Below are 23,121 nucleotides of genomic sequence, written 5' to 3' on the forward strand. Positions count from 1 at the left end.
CAGATGTTTAAAAAAATAAAAAATAAAAAATTCTCCCCCTCTGCTTTGAATGTTTTGGAGTATTTGGCAACAGCCTGGGAAAGCTCCAAAAAATCACCTTACCGAAGAGACAGCAGACCTGACTAAAGGGCAGTCACCCTGCACCTGTCAAGGCGGCAGCGTGCAAGCGCACCAAAAAGGCCCCTTTCAGAAACACTAGATCCATGTGCAAACGGTCCACTAAAAATAGCTCAGTATTAACAGCTGAGCAGCACCTCTTTACTCCTTCTCTTTGTTTGCCCATGTGAGCAAAGTCAACAATAAAACACAATTTCAGAGAGAATATTTTTAAAATGCTTTCGAGAACTAAGCTCTCACAAAGACTCGAGCCACAACACACCTTTTAGACCCTCTCATCTTTGTGTTTTAGGCACGTCAGGTTAAAGTTTAGCAAGAGCTGCGTTAAGATTTTTTAATATGGAAATTAGAGAGCAATCTTGAATATAATTATTCCCAAATGGATATATTTTCGTTTCAAAGCAAAATTAGCATAAATGCATTTGAAGAAGAAATTAACATTCTCTCCATCTGTCATGCTTGCCTACAAATCCCCAAAATACTTTGCCACATCTTATTTTTAGTTTTTATAGCATACAATCTATCCAAACAGAAAACATACTATACAAAATATCATGCCAGAAAGATGCAAATAGGTTGGAAAAAACCTCCTCATTTGTACTGAACACAATTTTTTCTTTAAACAGAGATGCAGTTCATGCAGGATTTAGTAGTATGAAGATATTTCATCTCCTCATTACTGTTGAAATCATGTGGACAGTGCTTACCATGACTAAACAACACCTTATAAAAAGGTAAAGCAACCTCTGCTCTTTGGATGGGATTCACATCACCGCACTGTAGTGAAGTCAGGCAAAACAGGCAGCTAGTAGACCTGAGCAGAGAGGGTCAGGAACCTTCAGAAGGTAATTCTTTCCAACTTTTATAAATAGCTATCTTAGGAGAGTATGAAATAGGCTTAAAACAGTATTGCAATATCTCCTCTTAGATAGTGATCTACATTAGTTTTTTGGGCAGACCAAACCTGACGATGCTTCTGCTCGTCTCTTTGCTTTGCATTTGTTTCCTCTATCCCACCAAAGGAAATTGTGATGGGAAGGAAAAGTTTGCTGTAATTTTCTTTATTTTTCCCTCCTTCTCAAATAGAACCGTGAGGTGCTTTTTTCCTGAAACTCAGCGGGGAATTTCCTCATACCTGATCATCTTTTTTTTTCCTCCAGAAACCTGCTCAAGTGACGCTCTCCTGTTTTTGGAGGCATGCTATAGGTGGCAGCCACGCAGACCTGAGATGCTCTGAGTGTGGGCTAGCAAGATAAGGCTTAGGCAGGTTTTCAAATTAAAACCTCGAGATGTTTCCCATCCAGAAAAACGTATTTTGGAGCTAAATAATGCCAGAGCATAGGAAAACAATGCAAAACGCAAACCGGGACAAGGATTCTAAGTTTATTTGACTTATAACAGAAACAGGGAATTGACCATGATTCTTTAATAAATAGTAAACCTGAAAAACTACTTACTCCTTTTTATGTTTGCCTTCTCCGTCCTCCCCCTTGCCATCAGTCCTCTCTGACTGTCATTCAGAGCGCTGTGCTTTCAAAAGAACGCTCCCCTTCCAGTAGGAACGCTCCTACTGTCAATTCAGTCCATAAACAGGGTTTTTTCTTTACTGCGGCAGTTTTCCAAGTTAGGACTGTGAGGTCATCACACAATTGCTTTTACCACAGAACAATAACTATTTAGTACCTCTGTGTAAAAAATAATTTAGCAAGCAGACAAAAGAGAAGCTGTACTATTCTCTCCTGAGGTTTTTTTTTTTCCCCAGGCACTTAAAAATCTCAAAAACACAGGCTAAGCTCTTACTAACAAACAATAACTGGAGAACTAAACATAGTGTTGCCAGAAGCACATATTAAAGGATTCTTGCTGTGGCGTTTTCCTGCCTGTTATATTACAAATACTTCTGCTAAAGAATGATCTGATCAATGTCCTAATAGCTGGCAAAGCCACCTAGAGTAAGTCAGTACTTGCAACGGAGCAAAAAACGTGTTACTCACCTTTGCTCAAGCAATTCAGCTCCCTTTCACACCTGGTGCTGGGACAAAGTAGCGCCTAGGCAAAGGGCAGCTCCTCACCGACAGACAGCTTAAGCATTAAAGAGTTTAAGCATTTTTTTCAAACTAAGAAGGTATCTAAGGCAGGGACTGTCACCAATTTTAAGTACTGCACCCACCATTGCCACTACAGGCACATCAGAGCCCTTCAGCCACAATTTGCATTCCCAAGCACACCTTTTCACTCACTGACTGTGAGTGTGCTCCCACCATCCTCCTCCTAAATCTACCTTTGTCACAGGCTAAACTTACACACCCTTTGCCCAGCCCTACAAATTGGTTTGATGCTTGATTTATCATACGCATTTTTCTTTGCGGGACTTTACAGCAGACAGCAAGTATCATGCTGTGCACTGGCGATCAAAAAGCACAAGCTGCCCAACAGCCTAAGAAGTCCAAGCAATCATCCTCCTTCATAAATGTTTAAGCTGTTCCTTAAGCACACATCAACCATTTAGTTATGCCCAGCATTTAGTTATTTAGCAATGCTGACATCCAATTATTAGTAGCCCTATGTATTCAGTTCAAAGCATCCCTGAATTATGTCTCTGGACAGTCCTGTTTCCGTATCACTGCCTCCCTACAATACCACACTGTTACACGTAGAATTGCATTAGTCCTCTGATGGAATACAGACATCCTGCTGGTTAATTATTACCCAGTTGCCATCAGTCACATTTCCAAGCTCCCCATTTCTCCAGCTGCATAGCTGCAACTACTAGATCTCCCATTTTGCGGGCCTTCTTGACACATCCAACATAGCTCCTCTTGTAACATCTCTCTATGTCTTTGATCACTCCCATAGCCTTTCTCTGCATGTTACATACTGAGCTGAAGTTTCTTGTAGACTGCAGCGAATTTTGTACACTGTTACTCCAGATGAGGTCCCAGCCCAGAGGAGTCCAGTTGAGGTGCCCTCCCCCAGCCTGAAATACCTCTCCTGACCCTTCCTTAGATCACACCTATCATTTTCATGGTGTCACATCGGCCAACCAGAGACAAACTTTGACCTACTTACCCTCACTTAGGCTTTTCTTCTTCAAAGTTTTCCAATGCTGAACTTGCTCTTCATAGGAAAAATTCTTGCACTTTAGTTCCTAAGCACAGATAGCAGCACCGCCCAATTTCAGGCGCTTAGCGCATATGCCTGAGCCAGGTGCCAAGGCTCTGTAAATGGTCAACAGAGAAAGGCAGGAATCAGGCGCCCGATTAAGTCTGTCTCTTTGCACTGATCATGTAAGAGCTTACACTGCTAATTTCAACGCTAAGGGTAACTCGTAAGCAAACTCCTCCCAGTGCATGGCCTGACGTTTCGCTGTGCTGAATTCCATCCCCTTCGTGTTACCTAACGTCACACTAATTGTTTCTGCACAGTCATTTTATCTAAACCAGCGTTCCGGAGATGCCTTCCTTCCATCAGCAAGTTTGAACAGTCTACTTTCAATACAACATTGTAACACTATCAACTCAAAAAAAAAAAAAAAGCCTTTAGAAAACTAAACAAGTTAACTAGCTTCCAGAGAGTAATTCCCCTTATGTGTCCACCTCCTGTTATCTCTCCTTGTGCCAGTTCTTTGTTTGACTTTACAGTTCTTATACTAATCTAATCTTTGTCCACCTTAAACGGTAATTTCCATGCAGCACCATATTAAACGCTTCAGAGGAATCCAGAGAGACCAGAGCTCACACATTTTTCTTTTTCTAGAAAATCTATTTTCTTATTAAAAGAAGATACTAGGTCAGTCTGATATGACCTACCTTAGTAAAATAGATGTGCCTCATCCTCCTTCCACTCACCTCCCACGTCTTTAATTATTCTTTCCTTCAAAAATTTTCCTAAAGTTGTCAAGGTCAAATTAACAAACCTGAAGTTTGCCTAGATCATATTTTTCACTTCCTTAGAGATACATATTACATCCTATTGTCTCTAGCTATGAAAATCCTTAAAAAGCTTTAGGAACAGACCTATGTTTTAATTACACATAAAAATCAGGTACCTTTAAGAAATCCCAATCATACAGCAACTTAAAAAGTCACCTTGACAGCCACAAAGTGTGATTGCTTTTAAAATACATAAGATTCAAAAACTGGACGCCTCTTCTGAGATTAAGAAAGCTATGTGCAATTATGAGTAAAATATCCAAGACTTCTTGAAAGCTCTTGAGACCCCAAACGAGAAGATATATAGTAAGAAACAGCTAAGGCTTTGTTTAACTTGCTAAGGGAATTTCCAGGGCAAATCTGTGAGATGCTTCTCTGATTTATGTTACACAAGCCTCTTTTAAGAGCTATGCAGGACCTTAAACTCCCACCGTTCAGAACACTTTCTCACAGCCACAAACTGCTAAACATATTCATGCAGACTTTCTGATCTGTTGGGTCATTCAAGCATACTGCATCTGAGTAAGTTTTTGTATTGATGCATGATTTTCCTGATAAAATGCAAAAGTTGCTTTAAAAGATAACTTACCCAGTTCAAGAAATCTGTTCAGTAGGAAGTAAGAATTTTTTTCTACTACAAGACTTGTTATGCTTTCAGCACTTTCGAATGTCTACCAACTCACCAAATACATTGCTGCAAAAGATTTGCAAAAATACCTTAAATGGACATGAAACATCCCCTTAGTCTGCAATTTTAAGTGCTCTCTTTGATCCAAACTGGCATTTCTAAGCCTTGAGCTGAGAGCAATCATCTTGCTTACATCTGAGTCTGCTGTCTCCTTCAGACAGCTTGGGCCTGATTTTTAAAGGTGACTTAGCTGTGCAGACAACTTTGCACACAGAAATACTTACAGATTCATTCTTCAAAGAGTAAAACTGAGTCGTGCATCCTGGTGCTTGAAAAGTAGGTGTGCAGCTGTCTGTACAATATTCAGAACAGACCGCTGGTTAAGACCCCTTCTGAAAAGCAGAGTTAAAATTTTCAGCTTGGGTTTTGCCAAAGAGAGGTTGCCCAGAGAGGCTGTGGAGTCTCCTTCCCTGGAGATATTCAAAACCCACCTGGACGCGATTCTGTGCAATGTGCTCTAGATGATGCTGCTTGAGCAGGGCGGGTTGGACTAGATGATCTCCAGAGGTCCCTTCCAACCCTGGCCATTCTGTGATTCTGTGAAAATCTACGTTTATGGGGCACCTAAAAAATGCAGGCTCAGCAAGGCATCTCAGCCTAAGGACGGCACGTGAGCACATGCTTTTCAGTCCTACTGAAACAAACAGAAAAATTAAGATTTCTCCTGATCTGAACTTTAAGACTGCTCTGACTCCCTAGGAGACCCTGGTCACTGACAAGTGCTCCTGACTTCACCGAGGCCTGCAGGTGGTCAGTGTCTACAAAAGGCTTTTACTGAGATGTCCGAGTTCAGATTAAATTCATATTTGAAAATTTGAGCTCAGGTATTTAAAGCTTACCTGCCTTGCCTCCAAAAGTTATGAGAAATCATGCACTAAAACTAAAAATTACTAGAAACCTTTTCTGCTATTAATTCTGCAGAGGCTAGCGTGCTGGCTATGCCCTTGATCTGAGGCATACTGCTGCTGTGGGCTTTTGCCTTTCATTATGGTGCTTCAAGCTATCAAACTGTGCCTTGCCTTGGAGATCATGCAGAGTGCTGGGAAGTGTCCTTATTGCTCAGTCCAGGCATGGCAATGTATGAAGATCAAGACTTGAGGACCCACATGGTCACATCCACTCTTACCTTCCTGGTAATATGGAAAATATCGCTGCAGATACGCTCCACATCAAAACTGGAATTGCTCCATATATAAAGTTTCCAAGAATGAAAGCAGTTTGTAGGCAGCTGATTTTGAAGGTAGTTTGACATGGTTTGGATTAAGCGTTAATCCTCTCAATATGTTTTAGTGAAACAATTATTCCTGAAATGCTTATAGTGATTCTGTGGTAATTTGTTTATACATCTCCCATGCGTTATGTAGAGATTCTTAACAATTAGATACTGGAAATGTTTTACTTTAAATACTTTAACAGCTTTATAATTAAAATACAAACACAGAATATGAATACTTCATTGAACTGAATTTAAACTAGGACAGGATAATGTTCCAAACTCTTTTAATGCCTTGATATGAGAGTAGCATTTAATTCCAGAAAATCCCTAATTTATTTTTGTGCTTGCACAGAACATAATGTAGGTCAAATACTTGTAAAAAGAGACAAAAGTCAGCATGGTAAAGAAATAAAGTAATAACCACAGATTATTTTATTCTCCAGGCACTTAAAACATCTGAAATTCTGCTTCTTTTTTCTCCCTAACTCCCTGCCCTCTACAGCCGTTCTCATTAGCTATGTACCATCATCTCCCCTGACCCTCTTTTCTGTCCCTTCCCCCGCATTCAGGCTCTACTCAATCTGATTATGCCTTCATTCAAGATATTATTCAAGCTCAGCCCTTCATCTCTCCCTTCGCTGCTAAAGCCCTGGTTAACTCTGCAGACCAGAATCAGCAGTCAAACAGAAAGAAAAAAAAATGCTTAATGTAATATAGAATCTCATTCAAAGGCCAAGTGCCTCACATTATGCCATAATCGCACATGCGGTTATTGCAATTATACACAGCGATCAGGCATGGGGTACGCTATTGGTCTAGCACTAACGAGGGCATGATGAACATGAGGGCCTAAGAAACACGGTCATGGCATATATAACACAGCAACGTATTCACACACGGCCTGCTCTGCGTGTTAATACACTTGATAAACTGGCAAGGAGATGTGACAGAAGGAAAAGCAAGAGGGCAAGGAACAAACTGATGAGCGCTGCTGTTTGTGAAAAAACAAAAAGAAAAATCACACTTAACAGCAGATGCTAAACAGGCAGCAAAAAGTAACAATAACAGCCCTAAAGAAACTTGCCGTGCTGCTTACACGCTCTCTCCTTTGTGGGTCACTCACACAGCTTCTCTGTCAGTCACCTGCCCCAGTGTGTGCTTTAGCAGAGCAGATGTTTAGGGGATGTCACTCAGATAACTGATCGAAGAGAAAGCAAGGACTGCTCCTTCGCAAGGGTGCCACCAAGATACATGCTGTTTCAGATTAAGCAGCCAAAACCAAGCAGCGTCATATATAGGCAATATTTTGAGCTTCACTCTGAATGAGGAAGCCACTAAATCCAAATCAGTTAAAGGCAAATATGCTCCAAAATAACCCACATGCAGGCAAACAGAAAAAGCGGGCAGCATTCTCTTTTATTTCTTCCATATTTGTCTTCAGACCTCATTCCATCAAAAAGCTTCAGATGAGTAGTGGGCTCCATCTACACGTAGTTGACTGCACAGCCAGGGCCATACTTGAAAGAAACAATGTTGTTTTTCCTCTATTGTTAGGGATTTCTTTGAGAGTGTGGAGACAGACCCCACAGGGGAGAAGACACGGCTGTCTTGGGGGAGAAAGAAAATTCCCTTTCCATTTCTTCAGTAAGAAGCAGCACTGAACTGCATGGAGATGCAGGATTGCTCCAGGCATATCTTTCCAGTGTACACAATGATTAATAGAAGAAAGACGGATGAAACGAATGACCAGTATTACTGCAATTCCTTTTAAGTCACTCACTGTAAGGCTACCTCCGGGGTCTGGCAGTGCTAATTTGCTGCTAGCAATTTCATCCCTGCCTTCCCTGGATCTGAAAGATCCCTGAAAGATCTGCAAATGCAAGCTTGACTGATGCCCAGGTTATTCCTCACTAAACCATTCAAGATGGTGGAAGGACAAAATTCCACATAAGCCCTTCAAGCTTATGGTCTACCCTTCAAGCACCCTGTGGTGCACTGCACTCCATTCTGCCCCAGGTACATAACCTAGCCCACAGCATCTACTGATTTTTTAAATTCCGGATTTAAGCACAACCATGGTGACACACCTCTCGAGACTTTCCAGTAACAGATCCTCAGTCTGCATTAAGACATATGTCTCATACAAGCAAAGTAACTACCACATAAGGAAGTGCATTCGCTGACTCTGTCTGCTTTATCTTACCAATGAGCTTGTTCTCCCTTAGCAGGAGTCGGGGAAAAAAGGGTTAGAGAAGTCATTACTGTCAAATCCAACGTTCACTCTCTGCTGAACTCTATAAAAAGGACCGTCTCTGCATCGGAAATGAGGAAACGGAGGGTTCCCCTCCGACTTCTGCACGCAACGAATTGCGTGACCCTGAGCACGACATGTCACCTCTTTCTGCCCCGACTCCCAGAGCAGCAAAGCCTCCTGCCTCTGCTAGGAGATTTCTTTTGACTGGGCACCTGCTTCATACTGCCTCGCAGCTAAGGCCATTCCTATGGTGGAAATTGATTACAAAAGCTGGCCTTTTAGAGCAGGCTGTACTTTAAACCTCACAAATTCCCCCAAGCACATCATTGTTCATAGATAAACAAAGTAAACTATCGCTAGTTAATGGCCTACCTGAGTTCCTGTGACTCGAAAGTGGACATTGCACGCAAGGAGAACAGAAAACCTGTGGCCAGCATGAGTTACCCACGCTACTAAAAACAGCATAAGCCTTTCACTGAAACTAGAGGGCAAGATCTTGTCAGCACCTCATTTCCAAGGTTCAAGTTCCTTGTGCTTTATCTGCCTCTAATTTATTTCATCTTTGAACCCTTGCATTCAGCGTCCACAGATCATCACCCATTATAGCAGTAAACCCTCAAGTTATATCGCCTTACTTCTTCTTTCACAGCTAAAATTCGAGCCGTGCATACAGTCCTTTTTAACTAAAGCCTGAAAGATAATAAGGAGAAAGTGTTTCTGACTGGATGAATACAAATTAACAGGTTAGTATTATGGGGGGGAAAAAAGTAATAAATACAGGGACAAGTATAAAAAAACCGCTGAAAACCTCATAAAAAATGCAGAGTTTTAACACTGTAAAATGTAGCACCTCCATCGTTTGAAATGGCATCTGGACTGTCTGAGGACTTGAGAATAAAGCTGAAGGAGAAACTTCAGAATTGGGTATTGTTACTGTAACAATTTATGCTTAGGGACTGCAATTTATATCGCCCTTCTACCACATTAAATGCATTATTTTTTTTGGTAACTAAAGCAAATTTGCTATTAAGTTCCTAAAAGTTACAGCATATGGAGCTTTACACAGTAGCTACCTCATGCCACCAGCGACAACCCAGCCCTCACAAGGCAGCTTCCCAAGGCAGCATCCTGTCCCGGCTGCTCTCCGCAGCTGCGGCGCAGGGTCAGCACACGGCACCGCGAGCCCTTCCCCGAGAGGACTGCCCACCCTGAGGAAGGCTCATGAAATAGCATCGACAGCAACTGAACCAAGCCCCTTGCCTGGTGCTGCAGAGGCCCCCCAAGCACGTTTCGCTCCCTACAGGCCCAGACTGAATTCAGACGTCCCTGACAGGTTAAAAAGTTTAATTTCTCGTTGCCAAAACCCATAGCTCTTCCACTGTGACAGAGAACACATCGTCCTTGGCCATACCAAGGTCACTCACCAAACCTTAGCAATAGGCATCTTAAGGCTTTTTTGCCCCCACTTCAGAATAATCAAAATATTTCCTAACATATCTTTAGTTTATCCGGTAAATCAATCATCTACTACAAGATGTAGTGGAATCCGACTGTATTGGAAATCCAGGCTGGAAGGGACCTTAGGAGCTGTCTAATCCAAACATCTGCCCAAAGCAGGGCCGGACCAGACTGCTCGGGCTTTATCCAGTCGGGTCTCGAAGCTCTCCAAGGCTGGAGACTGCTCAGCCTCCCTTGGCAACCTGCTTCATTGCTGGACTGTTAGAACCAGCAGCACAATTAGCTCACATTTCCAAAAGCTTCAGAGAAGGAAAACAAAACTTTGGAAGCAATTCCTTACTGCACAACTGATGCATTGCACAAATTGCTGTTCCGGTTTCACATCTTCCCCAGACTATTTACACCCCAGAATTATATCACAAGGGCGTTAACCTCGCACCTAGGAGTTAGCAGATAACTTTAGGGATCAAACATTTTACCTTCAGCACAGAACAAAACTCTTCAAGTAGTATGGTCTCTAGGATAGTAACAAGTATGATTTTTAACCTGAAATATCTGCCCTCCTGCCACAACAATACAGGTCAGAGATCTTTGACTGTGTTTTCTACAAAACTGTGTCAAGGCAATAGGTTCCTACATGAAGAAGGCACTTCTCTAGTAAAATATATAGGTGGGGGAAATATATACACGTATACAGGAGGATTAAAAAAGCTAAAACTTTGGTTCACAGGAAAATACATCAACCAGCCATACGCAATATATTCCTAAAAAATGTTAGATTCAGGGAAGAGTCATACATTAAGTAGCGTTCACATTTGCGACACAGTAATTAAGACATATTCATCAGTTTACAGTGCTGATTAGGAGAATCAAACTATCAAAAAGAGCCCTGATCGAAGTAACAGAAACAAGAGGAAGTTAAAAAGCAGTAACACCAAACCATACATTCAGGGACTAACAGGAAGAACTTCTGCTGTAAATTGGGATTTTATCAGTTGAGAACGACCAAGAAGGAAGACCTCAAGGTCAGCTAATCCAGCCACAGAACGGGTGGGCGCTGTGAGGGTGTACCAGCCAACGCGTTCTTACCCCTACAGAGCGCAGCTAGGAGGCTCCACCAGGAATATCGGCTACAACAAGTGCAGCTAGGACCACCTCGGTCCGTAACACGTGCGGAGAAGAGACTGTCACTAGGAGAAGGGAGAGGCAGCCTTACAAGGGCAGGCTGAAAGAGCTCACTTTGTTAAGCCTGGCCAAAAGGAGGCCAAGGGGAGTTGCAGTTTGCTCTCTAGAAATACATGACAAGGGATAAACCCCAGCCAGGAAGAGGTACATATTAAATAAACAAATAAATAAATAAATATGTTGAGATAAACATGATGTTAGTAAAGTAACTAACCTAACTGGCGCAACAGCAAACAAAAAAGCTAACTCACTCAAGGCAAAGTTTGGTTTCTGTACAAAAGAAAATGCTTAACAGCTCAAGAAACTCTGCCCAGCCCTATGAATCTATGCGCTCATCAGCAACACATCTAAAATTGCTCATAAAATTATACGTTTCCATAGAAGTGGCCTATAGGAAGACACAAGTTTTCTTCTTTCTTCCCCATCCAGGGCAAAGGCAGAACAAACCTGAGGTTCACTCCTCATACAAGCTGACAGCAGTCATGGAGGTTACAAAGCATTTTACTCGCCTCAGCTTTTGGAGAGTTCCTCCATGAGGACAGAGGCATACAATGTGATGGGGAGCTTTGTTCAGGCTTAAGTGTAACATGCAGTAATTTTTCGCCTAGTTGCTCATTATTTTAAATCATTGTTATTTTGGTAAATTCAGTGCAGGCACACGGAGTTCCCATTTGGTATCTTTTATAACTTTAGCTGCATGTGTTTAGTATATTTATTTTTCTTTTTTCATCCTAAGAGCAGGGCATGTACTACGAAAGCTCCTAAACACCATAAAAGCCATTCACAAAGAAGACACTGCAAGTCACAGTCAGCCACAGTCACAAGACTGAGCGCTGATATAATGGACCTCTGCTACCATATAACCTGGTAACATATTGTACCACCATTTACATTCAAGGCATTTCAGACAAACATTTAAACCAGACAAACTGCTTCTCATTTCATTTAAAAAGAAAAAATGAAAATGGCTGAGAAGATGAAGGAATCTAAAAATCCTATTTACATTCCTAACCACGATAAAAAATGACGGGCTCTGTGGCCACAGACAAGTCCCTTCATCTCTGCGGCTTAGTTTACACATCCACAAAACAGAGATAATGCCGCTTAGTAACTACACAGAGATTTTCTACAGGCAAGTTATATTCGTACCTTGTTCACTAACATCAGGAAGTGGCACCTGTTTTGCGGAGCAATGCTGGAAGTCACACATTCAGAGTGACATGTTTTAAAATTAGTCTGTTGACAAGATTTGCAGAAAAATATGGCAACTGCATCGAGAAGGCAAGTCATGCTGACCGATGTCCTCGTTAGTTCTGATCTCCCACAGGTGCCCTCCTGCTCTGGACTGCACACTAAAAGGAACTTGGGTTCTTAAACCACATTTTTTAAGAGTCTGCCCATGAGCTCTCTTCTTTGCCACAATTTTACTGATATTTTTAATTGCATCCCAGTTCCGCTGTGATTTAGCACCTAACTGAGAACCACTGAAGTGCTTGCTTTAGCCACAACAGCTAAATCGAGCATCAGTAGTACGTGCCCCGCTAGGAAGGCTGGACAGCCCAATGTCACTTGCCTATGAGAGACTCCCAACATGGCACGAAGTTAAACCCCTCTCTTCTACACTATGTTGTATAGTTTTTAAATTACGTTGCCATGCAGTAGCAATGAGACCATGGCAGAGCGTGGTAATTCACAACAGCAGACCATGCTGGAGCACCAGCTTCTTGGCACTTTCTGCCTGTGGCTCTCTGCATTAAGAAAAGATAGTGATAGAGAAAAGTGTCTTCAAACCTTTTTGCCCTGCAGCCTGTTTTGCTTAATCAAAACTGTATGGAAACTCTTTTGCAAATGACTGATAATAGCAGTTCAAACTTTAGTGCTTGATGTCAGATTTTAAAAGCCATTCTGATCCTTTGCTTTAAGTAAACTATATATGTCAAGATATTTTTTCCCCAGTCCCTGCAGACTTGCAAATGGATGAGAACACCCGTTCTCAGTGAAATCTGCTGCACTGTTATTCCTAAATACTGCAGCAAGTGAAGCATATGGCACCATTGAGAAACTTCCTGAAAGATAGATATAAAACAAACATGAAACTGGCTGGGAGCATACGTGCTTCTATTGGAAATTCCCCACTTTCTCCTCCTCCCTATGCTTCTTCCCTCTTTCTCACCCAGTAGAGAGCAGCTAAGTCATTCCAGGGAGGAATAAATGACTAACCATTTTTCTTCACAATTAAATGTGCTGTCACCATCTCTGAAGTGTCACAGTAACCCAGGTGTGATTTTGTCCATGAGTTAAGCAGGGAAAAATAAAGCCACTTTGACAAGACACTACCTTTTATAGCCTAGCCTTTACCCTGGTACAGTCCAACAGACATGCTATTCACCACGGCAGTTGAGCCAGTCTAAGCTTCTACCTCTTGCTGTTTGTCCTCATTTTTCCCCCATGTCATATCTGTCAGCATAACTGCACGTTGGTACCACCTAAACTATTTTTTTTAAACGAGACTACTCAGGTAGATAGAAAAAAAAGTAAACGGAACAGTCTGCAAAAAGTACAATTTAAAGATCACATTAACAAAATCAAGCTGGGGAATAACTATATTTGCTGTTTATGCTGGCAAATCTGAGGAACAGGAACCTCTGCAGAGGACAAGCAGCTGAGGATGAACCACATGACAGCAGAGCTGCAAACAAATGCTCATTCAAAGCAGGTTGTTAGATTCAGTGTAGCCTAGAAGACATTTCCTGTAAACGTATTTTAAAGACTCAAGTTTCCAATAATCGGTCTACAAACCTGAGCAATGCATTCTTTTTCTAGGTCGAGATAGTTATGACCAGTGCCGCAACCCTCCACTGGGCAGAGGCAGAGTATACTGTGCACTCCACTGTGCTCTGCCTGACCTTGTCCTCTGCTTTATGGAGCAATCTGAGCCCATTTTTAAGATAAGCAGTAAAAGATAAGGTTCTTTAAAGTCTTTTACAAACCAACAATCTATGCTTTCCCCGAGTTCTTCCTTCATATTCCACTGTAAAATATTGGTCTTTGGGATTTTAAAGAAAACAAAAACTCTTCCTTCTTAGAATATTATTTTTCTGATCAATGTGGCAGCTCTCTCTGAAGTACTAATTTATGCTAGAAGCTCTCACCAGTACATCAAAATCTGCCTTACAGAAAAAGAGGAAACTTTGTCTTTATCTGACTTCCTCAGAATTATTTCAGGTTTGCTTTGCATTATACATCCAACCTGAACTTTCACCGTGCTAAAGCTTCAGCTATTTTCAGCTCTCTTTTGGGAGGAAGTAAAACACGCCTCTATGACTATATCTATATTACTGGATGCAGCAGTGCTTCAGCATTCCTAAGCTTGGCTGCGTGTCCTGAATGAGTTGCAGCTCCGTGTTGTGCAGAGATACAGTCACACTTCACCTCACTCCACACCTGATTTTCATGGAAAGAAAATCATGGGATGTACCAATACCTCCCCAGTCGAAACAAATACGGGGCCATAAGCCACGGCACATCCCAGGCATTAAATCTGTCCCTCAGAGAAGAGATACACACACCTCCACAAGTCAATCCAGCTAACAAGTGTACAGTGCTGTCCTACAAAATAGGAAGTGAGGAAAAAGATTACAAAATACTGTCTCAAGATCAAACGAGTTTACATGAGTGGATTCTGCACACCATATTCTATTTTAAATGGAAAGGAGAGGCTCTGGTTTGCTATCACAAGCATGACAATTTACTACGTGCTCGTGCCAAAGAGACGAGGTGTACGAAGAACACCCAGGAAAGCAGTGAATAAATTTGAACATTTTTGTTATTTTGTTGACAATAAAGTGAATGGTGTCCAGTAGCTAAAAATCCTACACCCTTCCTGTATTTACTTTATCACTGCCATTGTAAGGTACATTTTTCTTAGCTACTGAAGGCCCACGTGTCTGTCTGGGGTTTTTTTGTTTGTTTGTTTTTAACTGCAGGAGGCCATGCTTTTAGGCTAAGTAATATTCTATTTTAAAACTAAACATCCAAGCAGTAATTGGTGGACGTTATCTTTGTGCAGCGTAACCAAACGATAATTTCCTGAGGGTGTTAAGTTTTGTGAAAAATCACAGATGATAACATTACGATCAGTTTTCCTTGCCGGGTAACCCATCATGCTGACCTGTTGTGCGGTCCTACCTGACGGGTCCCCAAGTGCAATCCGAGGCAACTGAAACATCAGGCACTCCTGCCAGGAAATGGGCAGGATGGTATGGGGAGCTCTTGGCTGCATTTTCAGCTTCTGTGCTTAAATAGTCACATGTTTATTGTAAAGACATTGTTTTTTGAGATCCCTGAAATATGGGCCACAGAAGAATGGAAAAAAAAACAGCAAGTTGAAGGAAAGTCGGGGAAGTAATTATGTTTTCAAAAAACACATGCTGCCAAGTATTCCCTTCTCCATCAGCTACTGCAGTCCTCCCAAATGCCTGCAGCACGACCTCCCTTCTTTCTCTTGGAAGCTTTTTAGAAGTTGCTGGTGACATGTAGGAGTGTGCTAGGAAGGAATTATTCTTCTCATTTATCTTGGGTGCCTTGCTCATGTTAAAAAGAGGTACCAAATCTTCAAACAAATTGAGAGTCAAATTACTAGCGAGCTCTTGTCTGCTGCTTATCACAGATCTAATATCAGCTAAACAGATCTTCAGACTGGTAAGTGATTCTGTTCTGCCCTCTCTTTATCTTTTTGCCAAGTTTTACATAAAATCTGTATTTAAAAGATACCTCCCATGTTTAAAGAGCCAATTGTTATTTTTGCCAAAGTTTTTCTAGCCCTCAGTAAAATCTTACCATTGGCCTCTTGTGGCATCTTTGGATTTCCTGTGAAAGTAAAGATTGCAGGGATGTTTTCATATTTGAAATACAAATCCCATTAAGGAGCACGGAAATGAATGTTCAGTTCTTCTTGAGCTATAAGGAAATATATCCATCCTACAAAAAAGGCAAAGCTGTAGAGGGTGGCCAAACCTCAGACATGACGGGTGTGGGAGCTAACACCCTCTCTTCCTCACACACACACAGATAGCTTCCCATTGCTTCCACGCACAGAAGTAGCTGCTTCCTTCAAGAGCTAGCCACGCAAAGAGAAAATTATCCTTCCCCCTGCCCAGCCAGGGCCCCTCTCTCACCTCTCTCTGTAACCTGAACATGCTCAGCCATTTCTACTATGCCCATGCATTGAAGTGACCTGGTGTCTTCAAAAGGATCATGTAAGAGAGCTCTTTGTCAAGGAAAAGACTGCCCCATACAAACGGCCATCATCTCCCTCTCCAGGGCACAGAGCACAAAGCACCTGGCTGGCAACCCAAGCTGTTGTTGGTCTCTTCTGTTCACAGGCGTCTCTGTTCTCTGCAAGCCAGCCTGCCCCGCGGGCTGCAAAGCTAGGTCTTGCTTTGCCCACGCCAGCCCACGGGAGCTCGCTGCTGGGCACCATTTGCTGTTTCAACGAAGGAGAAGCCCTCAGACAACGGACTCGGTCTCTCTCAGACCATATTAGTTGAAGGGACAAAAACACTCGTGTGCAAAAGATGCTAGTAAAAGGAAGACAACAATAAAGGACGCAATTTCCCTATACAGCAATAAATGTGTCAAATTAAGGTGGTGGAATGGAAGATGATTCTCATTATTTTTCAATCATCTGGTCCATTCAGCCAGGGGCTTCACAGAGCCCACCAAAATAGTCCTTTTGAACACCTCTGGAGCTGGGTAACTTCCTTGCCGAAGCAGAGATCTGGGTCCTCGGAGCATGGACGAAACTCCGTCGAACAGAGTTCCCTTTAATTCAACTCTCCATTTCTTGTTTTAAGTGATAGCATTATCACAGCCTTAAGTGGCTACTTCCCTTCCCCACGCATTTAGTGAAAGTGCTATAGATAAACGGATTGTACAAACCCTCCGTAAGCATTGAGTAAAGGTTGCCAGCCCTGTAGATTCTCTCACAAGATCTTCTGTAAGCCACCAAGTCACTTCAATACAAACTTGGGACTAAAACTTCATTTAATTTGCTTCTGCACAGTAACAAGCAATACCTAGCTTAGGAAAGGAGCAAATTACATGACAGCATGCATGCTTACTCATGTTATGCTGTAAATTTTAAAAATGGACAATTTGCAAACAGAAGCACTCTTCACTTACTTTCTGAGATAAAAGGAGAACAACTTCCCTCAAGCTCATAAATTTGAGACCAGTTTTGTCCTGGGTTCCTTTCTACTCCCCTGGCTGAACAGCAGACTTTGCAGGAGGGGAGCCAAGAAAATGAGCTTGTCTTTCCAAAGCCATTTCTGATGGACTAGTGTGCAAGTCTACCCCACTGCACGTGTACTAGGAAAACTGTAGTCATTTGTTCCACAGAATTTTTCTGCATAAAATGACCATCCTGTAGAAGTATCAGCGCTTTCAATATCATGTTCTCACTAATGAATCTACACAGGCATAGGACGACATTTAGAAATCTTTCCTATGTAGGCAAAAATCACAAAGGCCACATTCTTCCTTTTATTCACCAACTCCTGTTTACCGAAATATGTCTGAAAGTCATCCACTTATCTCAGGATCAGCGAATAATATAATGAACTTTTCCCAAATGCCCACATTTGAGAGAAAGTTTAAAAAAGAAAGACCTCATTCAAGCCAACTCAGCTGTATGCATTTTTACGTCTCATATGCCCACCCACAATACTGATATTTACTGATAGTAATGCTCAGAATGTGACCCTCTTCATATGAACCCTTTTTACTGACACATAGAGCTCAAAAGAGCTCTTCTGTCCAAACTTTCCTGAAGCAACAGAAGAAACTGGCACCGTGGTATTATTTCATGTGTCAATGCACACCAAAAGAATCAACACTTTACCATGCTGGTTCATGTCCTCAGGAGAAGCTGTCCCATTGCCCAACAGATAAATAACACTGATGCCAGGGAAAAATAAATCTTTTGTTTTAAAGTCAGACCGCTAGTGTCTATCTCTGAAATGAGACAGAAGAAATCTTTTAGAGCAGGATGTATTTCTGGAATCTGAGGGTTAAAATACACTTATCACATGCTGGAAACTTGCTGAAGTTACTGGCTTTTCAGTGCTGCCTAAAATACTGAAGTGTCTTTTCTTACCCTGCCCAAATAACCTGCAGAAGTGGGCATGCTGCTTAGTTCACCTTTGCCTGTAGCAGCTCTGCCATCTGGCACTAGCAAGGACTTACCAAAAAAATAAATCTGAATTACTGATCATGAAACCATTTTTTTAAAACAGTGTTTTACCCAAACACATAATTTCACTTCACAGCCATGTGAGATATTGTATCTACCAATTCACTATCACCTGTTTAAGCCCACACTGCAAACTCAGACGTACTCTGCTGCTTTAAAAGATGAAGCACTAAACTGAGGGAAAAAACCCAAAAAACTGAGCTAATCCCAGATTTCTGCATCCATATAAACTATAAGGGGAAATCAGCACAGAAATACCATGGCATCATAATCCAGTCCATAATCTCATTTAACCAGAGCATAATGAACTAGACTCATCCTCACGCTGCCTCTGACCGCAGAACAGGGCAGAGGGGCTGTTGGCATGAAGGACTAGGCAAAGGGAGACTCAGAGCCTGAGGGCAAATGAAAGGTCCATCATTGCTATACTCACTGTAGTCCGCTGCGCCCTTCACTCTTCATTTAAACTTGTGTATGCTCGAGAGTACACAAAGGTAGCAATGGGCAAAAACCTCAAACTGTGACTTTTTCTGCATGAAACAAAACACTGCGCGATGTAAGGAGGTGGGACGGCACCCCCCTAACAGTTTGGACCGTTGGAGCAAGCCGACGCGTTCACCACCTCCCTTTGTGTCCCCCTGCTTCCACTACCTCAGGATTAAGTGAAGAGCTTTTCAGGACACAATAGAAACAAAGATTTAACAGTTCTTTCCTCCTCTTCTTTAAACCCAGGGAAGAAATCTAATCCAAACAACCAGATTTATTCAGGAAACAGGAAAAACCACAGGAAGAAAGTAGATGCCCTCCCATCTCCAAGAAAACGACTGACTGTAAAAGTTGCAATTTCTAAAAATTGCTCAAACAAAAAGAAGAGTTCCCCAACAAACAGGAGGGTTCAGTACTGCAAACAAGGCTATTCATGCTGCTCACATGCAAGGATTTTGTTCCAGTATAAACCTCAGTTTCTAGGAGGTTATTTGTAACAAGAAAAAAAAAAAGAAACAAAAAGCTTGTAGACCAGACCAACTCAAACAAACTTTTCCCCTCCCTCCTGCTCAAATTTTGAGTTGAAAATAAAAATGCTTGGCTGTTTTGATGCACAAGAATGAAAGATTAAATAGACACCAATATTCTGCTTCTATTTAGTATACTGAAAAGAGTCCTGCTTCGTAAAGTCTAATATGAATAGCAAATCACCTTATAAAATATGTCAATCATTTTTTGCATTAAAAACAATGTGACAAAAGCTTTATTCAGTGCAGGGACCATCTTCTACTCTCTCTAAACTCAGTATCAGGTACAGCAGTGCTCCATTCCTGGTTGATCATTAGGTAAAACCATAAGAGCATCCCCAAACCACCCCTAATAAAATGATTCGCATTAATCCATTTCAATAATGAAACTGCAGTTCCCCTAAGATCTTAATCAGCTATTTACCAAAGCTGGCTATAAATCATTGCTGACATAGGTTTTGTATACAATAAGAGAGCAGGTGCTTCCTCCAGCTGAAGGTCTCAAAGCTGCAAGAATTTTGGAGAGAGGCTTTATTTTCCTCCCAGCGAGTGCCCCTCTCCTCTCCACTTACTCCCCAAGGCAAGAGCAGCAGTTAGTGTGCAGTCATTTCCCCTTGTCACGGGAAGGAAGGCAGAACCACCGCCACAAGGGGGATGCTACTGCCCACGTCAAAACTTCTGCTCCCGGGCTGGGCAAGCAGGACGCGTGACAGATCAGAGACAACCCAGCAGGGCTCTTCTACATGTACCAGGAAGGCAGGCGGAGGGCTCAAAATAACACACCTAGAGGAGAGCCACAAACAAAGGCAGGCATGGAAGGAAGAAGTGGGTTGGATAAAGGAAGAAACAAAAACAAACAAACAAAAAAAAAGGATAGTCAAACAGGACACCTGTAGTTAGCCACAGAAGTGGTACCAGAGGGAAGAACTGAATTACATGAGCTCCACAGCTTGCAAGAGTGCATTGTTTTCAGAAAATGAACATTTGTGACCTGCCTAGGTGGGAAACCAAGCAAGGGGAGAGAGTCATTAAGCAGCTCTGCTTCTGCAGAGTAGCTGAAGCGAGAGTGGGAAAAAGGGGCAGAAATGTCACCAGGAAGTCTGCAAAAGCTTTAACAAGGGCAGGGATAACAAAACACTAGCTCCGGAGTAATGCAGAGATGAGAAAACCAGCTGCAAGCTCAGCTGACACACAGTAGATAAACAGGAGGGGAGAACGGTGAGCTGGGATCTTCTGCTTGGGCTCCCTGGAGGTGGCTCAACACTTACTACAGACAAGAAAGGCCAGGGAGACCGTGAACTCTCACACTTTAAGTCTTATCAAAAGAACAGGTGAAATGGTCCTAATAGCTTCTGCTGTTTGTTGCCCTTACAGCTAGATGCAAAGCTGACTTAAAGCAACAAACACTAGTTTGTAAGGTGACCAATGGGCAGATTCTTGACATTGTATTTAGATTATTACATTATTGACATTATATTTATAACAAAATCCTTGCAATACAAAGATCAAGTGCAACTGCTTCCTTTGCACTTAACCAAGAGTTACGATCATTTTGTTGCACAAATCTTTTCTACCTTGGCTATTTACCTTTTAGTTACGAGTTGTCCATATCTCTAAAAGAAGGCAGGTAACCACCAGGACAATATTGTAACAAACAGACACTAAAAAAATGCTTTAATTTGTCTTCCTAGAAGCTTGCCAATTCACATTATGCAGACTGTCCAGCCATCCTGCAAAGCTGGGCTTTCCGCTTTTCTTTCCAGCAGGCGCTCTTTTTCATTGAGCGGTAGGTATTCCACCAGGAGCGAGAGGGACATGGACACAGGCATAACACAAGAACCAGAGTAACCAGAGGGAGCTCTCTCTGGTGGTCACAACCAGCAAAAATAGTTTGTGGACAACTAGGATGGAGAGGCTGTGTTCAGCGCTACGTTGACTCAGGGGGTAACTACCATCCTATCTTTCAAACACACTCATGCTACTTCTTTTCCAACTGTTAACTGTTAATTATTTAACTGCACCCACAATCTTTATTAATGCATCCACATCAATAAAGAAATGATGCAAACTCAATTGAAGATAATTAACTTTTATTTTCATAAATTATTTGTTCTGATTTGACATAATACAGAATACATGCTCTAAAAAAGCATACAAGCTAAAAAACAAACCTGATGATAAACAGAATCCTGATACACAATCTCAGAAAACATTAATTCAGATTCAAAGCAATGGAAAAATTAAGACCGTAAAAGTGTGCTTTATTTGGATCTGTTAGACTTGGGGGGGAAGGGCCATCATGTGCCAAGACTCCAGCACTGACAAGTCTTAAAGTCAGCCCTAATATTGGATAAACTAGCTTGCATTTATTATGCTGTAAGATGAGAAATAGTTTTACCAATATTTTTACCACTGATTAGTAATAAATTATGAAATTACTAGCCAGTGATTAAAATTTTCCTTTGGGGCATGGGGGCCCAAGAATGACATTGTTTTAAAAGCTTCTCTCATACTATAGGCTAGGTTGGACATCACAAGGAGTACAAAACACTGTCTCAAGAGTTTACATGAGTGGATTCTGCACACCATATTCTATTTTAAATGGAAAGGAGAGGCTCTGGTTTGCTATCACAAGCATGACAATTTACTACGTGCTCGTGCCAAAGAGACGAGGTGTATGAAGAACACCCAGGAAAGCAGTGAATAAATTTGAACATTTTTGTTATTTTGTTGACAATAAAGTGAATGGTGTCCAGTAGCTAAAAATCCTACACCCTTCCTGTATTTACTTTATCACTGTCACTGTAAGATACATTTTTCTTAGCTACTGAAGGGCCCACGTGTCTGTCTGGGGTTTTTGTTTGTTTGTCACAACAAACAGTGACACAAAAAGTCTAAAGATACTACAAATGCACTAATAAACTTTTCTGTTTGTTTTATTAAGAAACCTAATAATTTTTAAAAAGGAAATAATGACAAATCTAGCTAATTCATACTAATGAGAACAAAACACTGTGCATCAGTGAATGCTTCAAATTAGCAAACAGGAGATTAACTTAAAAAGGAACCTAAAGAATGCTGTAATGTATCTTTGAAAGGAGATACTGGTCATTTCCAGGTAAATTTTACAAGGAAATCCGTGGTACTTTCAGGTGATTGAACGTAAGCTAGTGAATAAATGATCAGTTTTCTAAAATGTCCTCTTTCTCTCATCCTGAAAATCAAACACAGAAGTGACTAAGTTCCCTTGTTATTAAGAGAGCTGCCAACCTCACTGTAAGATGCATCTTAAAGGACACTGCCTTGCAAAATCAAAAAACTAATGCTGCTAAAGGAATGAAATTAAGATAAATCCATTGCTGCAACTCAAAAACAGAGATTATCCTAACTTAAAAAATCTGTTCTGGAGAGTACAGCAAAAACTCAAGACTCAGGGGATTCCACGTGAGGATAATTAGCAGTACCAGTCCAGACTACATCAAAATTATAGCACCAGATTGAATAAAATAACACTACAGTGACTACAAAAAATTGTTTTAGTCACTCTGCATACGTAAACCATAACTAGAATATGTCCCATTTTCTGCATCTAATCAATTGTCAGAGCAGGATATCCTATATGGGCTTTTAGTAGCAGAAAATGGAAAAAAAGGGCATCTGAAAGCATTGTTCAAAGAAGCTCACTTTATTCAAACAAGATTTACATCCAGGCAATGCACAGATCACAGTGCACGCATACTACCAGCCTGAATACTAAAGGCAAAACACTGTGATTTTAAGGGTGAACAACTATTATTCAGCCATTTCTAATGCCACTTTTTTGTTTTATTAACACAGAAACTCAGAAGCCAGTAAATTCAGTTTTAAGCAAGAACGCTGGAACTGCAGTACTCTCCATAGAACAAGCAGAAGGCTGCTGAAAAACTAGTTGTTTTCCCTGTCCTAACGTCTAGCAGCACTGTTTCTTCGAAAGCGGTTTTCTGTCCTTAACATGGCTGCCACGTCT

At 41.5% G+C, this 23,121-nt stretch overlaps 1 protein-coding gene across 49 annotated transcripts in view; it reads right to left on the minus strand.

Annotated features, from left to right (window-relative positions):
- The window catches only part of INPP4A (inositol polyphosphate-4-phosphatase type I A), a 136,546-nt gene that overhangs the window by 72,472 nt on the left and 40,953 nt on the right, over positions 1 to 23,121 (minus strand). For 8 of the 49 annotated variants that reach the window (XM_068923908.1, XM_068923735.1, XM_068923899.1 and 5 more), the window contains one exon: positions 3,187 to 3,335. The exons of the other annotated variants lie outside the window; for them this stretch is intronic. The gene's annotated coding sequence lies outside the window, so the exon portion shown is untranslated. The remainder of the gene's footprint in view (positions 1 to 3,186; positions 3,336 to 23,121) is intronic. 49 annotated transcript variants of the gene reach the window in all.

The sequence above is a fragment of the Struthio camelus genome, chromosome 1, assembly GCF_040807025.1.
Source record: "Struthio camelus isolate bStrCam1 chromosome 1, bStrCam1.hap1, whole genome shotgun sequence".
NCBI classification, from domain to species: domain Eukaryota; kingdom Metazoa; phylum Chordata; class Aves; order Struthioniformes; family Struthionidae; genus Struthio; species Struthio camelus.